We start from the raw sequence: 7,079 nt of genomic DNA on the forward strand, positions 1-7,079 counted from the left end.
ATGCACAGAGATGGTGGACTGCCATGAGAGGCATAGAACAGGAAGAAGGCAGAATTGAAACCTTTCAAAGTTTTGGCCCAAGCGAGGGGCTATGGTGGCATCATTTGAGCTCCCCGCCTCAGGTGCCAAAATGTTGTGGGCTGGCCCTGTGCTCCACAGTGGTCTACCTCTCTGATAGCTGCTCTGCACACCTAAAACATACTGCTGAGGAGGGTCTCATGACTACTCTTGTAGCTTCCCTTTGCTTCACCATCAGAAAGTTGTTGTTTTTTGCAGAAAAGCAAAGAAGTCTGTGGGGGACATAAATTCTGTGCATGTGCAATGGCACAGACCCAGGATGTGCAGATTATTTTGTACGGAGAGGGATAATCAATTTAGGGAGAGGTGCAGAAGTTTTTTGTCAGGAGGTGAGCGTCTCACATGCACAAATATGCATACAGATCATGTCCTTGACCGCTAGGCTTAATGACAAGAAAACCATCCACATGTTCTGTCCAGGAAGGTGTCTGCATCTGTCTCATTGATTTTGGTGGTCAGGTTGCAGGTTGGGATGGAAAATATGTTTAATTCCCACCCTGCTGCATGCATGTTTTCTGGTGGGAGCTGACATGCAGAACCCTGACAGAATTTGGCCTCAGTATCACTCATGTTATGTTTTATATCCCCTGCTAATTAAACCAGAATTACAGGATGTTATGGGCCCAATTTCAATCAATAGTTGTACCCAGTTACATAGAGCTGAATTTGGCTCTCTTGGCATTAGAACATGCTATGAAAATGCTCTAGACATTTTTATTATTTCAAGTTACCAAACTTGTTTTACGCAAGGCAAAATTAGGAGCCACTGGTATTATAAAATAACTGAGTCAGAGTCTGTTGCAATAAAAAAAAGATTAGTTTGTTGTGTTTATGTGTGTTCTGATGTGAACTAAACCAATCCATTATGACTTTTTTGTGTATCTAGGGATGTGCTCTTTTTATGCAGAATTTGCAAAAGCAGACACAGTTCACTGATATTTATTAGCGACCTTGTCTTATCCTCTGAGTTATAGGCAGTCTGCTTTGAACATGGGGAAATGCTACTAAGAGTCATGATGTGGGTGTTCAGATTTTTTTTTGTAGTTTAACCTCTGCAAGGCCCTTCTACAATCTTAGAGTTGAAAAGAGGAAAACTGAATTATGGGTGTTTAAAGCTGAAATATTTATAGAAGCAAATTTTTTATTTTAAAAATAGCATTTGTGCCTGAGAAGATCAGATGTGCTACTTCAATATGAAAAACAAAACCAGATTTTAGTGGATTTTATTAATAGCAACTGCATGACATTCAATAATATGATATTATTTTAAAAGTGTTCCCCCTAGTTTGGCATATAGGGTGCTGGCTTATTAAAGTATAATACTCTGTGGTATTTAAAACATCATAGAATAGGTCAAAACAAAATATGATTTTTAAACATTTTCCCCCCTAAATATTATAAAACCAAACAATGCAATCACCTGTTCATTTTTGTAAAAGGGAGAGAGGTATATAGGGGGCCAACAGTGAATAAAAGGCACAGCATCTGTTAAAACAGACTTTCAAACAAAACAAGAGACAGTGATGTTAGCAGCAGCAGTTTGGTCAATATAAGGCATGTCTACACTATGAAGAAGATCGACCCTCTGAAAGTTGATCATATAGCATTCAATTTAGAGGGTGTAATGTAGACCTCTAAATTGAATGCTGAGGACAACTGCCACCAGTGTCCAATGCTGCTCTTTCAGGGTACGTCTAGACTATATGCCTCTGTCGCCAGAGGCATGTAGATTAGGCTACCCGACAGAGTAAAATGAAGCGGCGATTTAAATAATCGCCGCTTCATTTAAATTTACATGGCTGCCGCTTTGAGCCGACAAACAGCTGATCAGCTGTTTGTCGGCTCAGCGCGATAGTCTGGACGCTCCCCTGCCGACATCAAAGGGAGCTGTCGACAACCCAGGTATGCCTCCTGGGATGAGGCATACCTGGGTTGTCGACAGCTCCCTTTGATGTCGGCAGGGGAGCGTCCAGACTATCGCGCTGAGCCGACAAACAGCTGATCAGCTGTTTGTCGGCTCAAAGCGGCAGCCATGTAAATTTAAATGAAGCGGCGATTATTTAAATCGCCGCTTCATTTTACTCTGTCGGGTAGCCTAATCTACATGCCTCTGGCGACAGAGGCATGTAGTCTAGACGTACCCTCAGAGAGGAGCAAGGGAAGTCAGCGGGAGTGTGTGCTCCCGTCAGCCTCCTTTAGTGTGGACGCTGCAGTGGCTTAGCTTAAGGCAAGCCAACTCCAGCTACGCATTTGCATAGCTGGATGGCATGCCTTTAACTGACCTGCCTGGTCTAATATAGACCAGGCCATAAGGAGGTGAGATTCATCTTCCAGCAACAAAATGTTGTAAATTATGGACAAAGCATACACAGGTTATGGAGCAAAACTTAAGTCTTAGTTCTTTAGAATTAAAAAGTGTCCATAATAACCTACAATAGAAGAATGTAAGGGATTTCAAAATCCCTCCCTGCTATTGCAAAATCTATCATAAAACCAAATCCTACAATGTTTATTCAGACACAACCTCCATTTGGAATTAATGGGAGTTTTACCTAGATAAGTATTTATTTAGCCCATGGTTATTTTAAGATGCAGGTAGCTGTTAATGCTAATATTGTGAAAATAGGGCCATAACTTGGTAATCTAGGTATAGTCCAGTTCACTTTTATTAGATTAGTTATTCAGATACGGTGAACAGGATTTTGCTCATAATGTATTTATTATGATCTCTCAGTAGTGAGATCATAGGTAACGCTACATCTGAATTTTCTCTTTTATATGATCTGTGCCTCAATGTCTAACGTTTATTAGAATCCTTTTTTGTAAACCTACCATGGAGATTTTGAACCAAATTTTAGTTCCTAATTTAATATGGGTGTGGAATCATTTCCAATATACATTTTTGCTGCGTCTAGACTGGCATGATTTTGCGGAATACTTTTAACGGAAAAGTTTTTCCATTAAAGGTATTTCCGCAAAAGCGCGTCTAGATTGGTCCCGGGGTTATCGTTATAACGATGTGCTTTTGCGCAAAAGCAGAAGCCCGGAACCATTTTGAAGAGGGCAAAAGGGCACCAGCCCTTTCTGGGGGCGGGGGCTGGAGCTCCTTTGAGACTCGTGCTTAAAGGGATCTCCCTGGACAGACGTTTCTCTCCTGCTGTGTGCTTTGGGACCTCTTGCAGGGACTGACAGTCATAGCAGTTTTGGTGGTTGCCCTCTGCCTTTTTGGTCACCACTGCCTTTTGCCTTTTAGTGCCTTTGCCTGGTTTTTTTTCATCTTCCTTGTTTTTTCTGCCAGGGAGCCAGGGGTGGCCATGTGCCTGCTCTGGCCCCTTCCAACCATTTTGGAGTGCCTGCAGCTGGTGCTCCAGGCTGCTGCCCTCCTGTTCCAGGACCTGGAGGTGCAGATCGCTTTGGACTCCCTCACCAGGGAGGCCATGGCATCCCTGTGGCATCCCCACCCCAGGGTGGAGAGGCCACTGTAGAGACTGGACACCAGTATGGACTGGTGGTACCGGCTGGTCCTGGGGCAATGGGACGACCAGCAATGGCTCCTGAACTTTCGCATGTGAAAGCAGACGTTCCTGGAACTATGTGCCTGGCTCACCCCTGTGCTCCAGAGAACCACCATCTGGCTGCGGGCACCCATCCTCGTCGACAAGAGGGTTGCCAGTTCGGGGTGGGCAGATCCACCGTCGGTGTCATCGTGATGGAGGTAAGTCCCAGGCGGAGTGGGGAGTAGGGTGGGGGGAGGGTGCTGCACTCCATGCCCAGGGGCAGCCAAGACTCCAGGCTGGGTCTCCCAGGGTTTGGGCCATCCTTCTCTTGCACAGGTCTGCTGGTGGGGGTGAGGGGGCCCTGGTGTGTGTGTGTGTGTGTGTGTGTGTGTGTGAGCACAGAGGGCATCGTGGGGGGGAGGTCCCAAGGGAGCACACACTCACCCCTGCCTTATGTGATGTGTTCCCCTGTGTTTCTATGCACCCTTCTGCAGGTCGTCCATGCCATCAATGATGTCCTGCTCCCAAGAGTCATCCGCCTGCGCGATGTGGACGCTACGGTGGTCGGCTTCACTGCCCTCGGGTTCCCCAACTGCGGGGAAGCCCTGGATGCAACCCACATCCCCGTCCAGGCCCTGGAGCATCGAGCGGCCCATTTTATGAACAGGAATGGGTACTACTTGATCGTACTCCAGGTCCTCATGAACCACAGTGGCCGCTTCCTGAACGTTTATACGGGCTGGTCCGGCAGGGCACATGACTCCCGCATCCTCCGGAACTCTGGCCTGTTTCGCAGGCTGGAGGCGGGCACCTACTTCCCCCAGTGGGAGTTTACTGTCAGGGCTGTGCCTATGCCCATCTGTGTCATTGGGGACACGGCCTACTCCCTGCTGCCCTGGATAATGCGGCCCTACACGGGACGGCCGGACCAGAACCGGGCCCAGTTCAACGACCACCTCAACCAGGCCCGCAGTCAAGTGGAGTGCGCCTTCGGCCGCTTGAAAGCCCGCTTCCAGTGTTTGCTTACCTGTCTCGAGATGGGTGAGCGGAATGCCACGGAGGTAGTGGCCGCGTGCTGCGTGCTCCACAACATTGTGGAGCGAAGCGGGGAGGCCTTCCTTCCCGCATGGATAGCAGTGGCGGGCCAGGCCTACGAACAGTCCCACACAGCTGCCAGCCGCCAGGTGCACCAGGATAGGGTGTGCATCCAGGAGGCCCTGACAGAGATGTTCTCCCAGGCCCCATAGTAGGGTCACCTCCGTCTCCCTTTACAACTCCCTCCCATCCCCTCTCTTTGCCCCTCCCCTCCCCTTACCTCCCAATAAACACCGAACACAGTTTTTCTTGAACACAAAAACTTGTCTTTGTTTTATTTACAATGGGGAAAGGGGAAACCTTGAACTGGGAGAGGGAGGAGCTACTCCTGGGAGGGATGGACCCTGCAGCCGCTCCTGCAGGGGCGGACCTGTACATGGGGGGCAGGCCGCATTGGGTCAGGCTGCACGGGAAGGTGGGCAGGAGGGGTAAGGGCTGGAGCAGGAGGGGCCATTGCAGGAGGGGGTAGGGGCAGTGCTGGCGGGAGCATGGGGCAAGGCCATGCCATAATGGATGGCATGGCCAATGTGTGCAGTGAGGGTGGTGACTGAATCCATCATGTGGACGCACTGGGCCTGGAAGGAGCCCCAGGCCTCCTGGCACCACTGCACGTCCGCCTCCACGCGCCGCATGATGGCTGCCTCGACGCGCTCGACGGCCTGCACGTGACACCGAAGGAAATACACAGTTGAGTATTAAAGATTAAAAGGAAACAAAATCAAATGCTCTCAAATTGAGAAAAATCAGAATGAACATTGCTCATTCAACATTAATTTGGCTCTCATGTATGTAAGCAAGTCCATTACAGACTGTATTGTAACACTTATTTATAATTGGTCTGAATTATATTCTGGCATGTTCTTAATTTTGCAGTCTTCTAATCATATTTAATCTTTAACTTTGTATAATCTATTTTTATGATGTAGTTTATTGATGAGAGTAACTAACTAACCTAAAACCAAGTTTTTTGTTTGTGAATTATATTTAGAGCAGGGGCGAGGAAACTGTTTGGGCAGAGGGGCCGCTGACCCATAAAGAAATCAGTCGGGGGTCACAAAAGTGAGAAACAAAACAAAAAGAAGCCCTCACTGACACGGTCACCAGTTGAGAAGGAGAAAGACAATCCCCATATTCCCCTCACACACAAGCCTAGGGGAGGCCAGGCTAGTAGATTTTGTGTATTCCAGCACCACGGGGGGAAAGGGGTAGTGAGGGGGTTGATGCACTAGTGCAAGCTTCCAATGCTGGGAGGGAGCCCCGAGTCTTGCAAGCTGGATCCAGGGAAGCCAGCTGTCGGTTCCCCACCCCAATCTAGAGGATGAAAGGGGAAAGTCAATGTTACTTATGAGGAGATTCTTCCCTTCCTTTCCGGTAGCATATCATTAATGTAGCGTAATCAATATATTTACTATGTCTCTATAGCATAAGCTGTAGCCAAGTCTGAATATTGAACTTAGTACCTTACTCTTTCCATGTGCGATGAATGAGCATCTGGCCACTGGTCAGCTTGTGGAGTAAAGGGATTGTCTTATATTGTTCTTTTAAGGCAAAGTGGTGATATACTGCAGTACCCTTTCACTGTCAGAGATGTAGTTCAAATTCTGGCTTAAAGCATACGTGGAAAAAATAATGCCCTCAGGATACTATGGCCGTGTCTAGACTGGCAAGTTTTTCTGCAAAAGCAGTTGCTTTTGTGGAAAAATTTGCCAGCTGTCTACACTGGCCGTTTTAATTTGCGCAAGAACACTGACGATCTAATGTAAGATTGTCAGTGTTCTTGCACAAATACTATGCTGCTTCTGTTCGGGAAAAAGCCCTCTTGCACAAATGTATTTTGCTAAAAAGTGTTTTGCACAAAAAAGCCCCGATGGTGAACATGACAATCGGGGCTTTCTTGCGCAAAACCGCGTCTAGATTAGTACGGACGCTTTTCCGCAAAATGTGCTTTTGCGCAAAAGCGTCCGTGCCAATCTAGATGCTCTTTTCCGCAAATGCTTTTAAGGGAAAAACTTTTCTGTTAAAAGCATTTGCGGAAAATTATGCCAGTCTAGACATAGCCCATCTGTATGTCTACATCACATTTCCATATAATTGACTGTATTTATGTTCTAAGAAGGGGGACTAAGCTTCTTCTCCCCAAATATTCGTAAGTTTGTTTACTGTTAAGTTACCACTCCTATACAGAGTTTGGGGAAAGAGTGTTAATTTGAACATATGTGGACACTGTCGCCTTCTTTGAACTAATCCATATTGCTGCCTCAAGTCTCCCTAGAATGACAAATATCCTTGGCTTTGCAATCCTCTCACCCAGAGAACGTGTAAGGCAGCACACTTGATTAGTCAAGAGAAGGCAGTGTGCATCCATTCATATAGGAAATGTCACATCAGGTGCTCTGGTTCCACCAGCCT

Source organism: Pelodiscus sinensis, chromosome 1 (assembly GCF_052426305.1).
Source record: "Pelodiscus sinensis isolate ZL-2025 chromosome 1, ASM5242630v1, whole genome shotgun sequence".
NCBI lineage: Eukaryota > Metazoa > Chordata > Testudines > Trionychidae > Pelodiscus > Pelodiscus sinensis.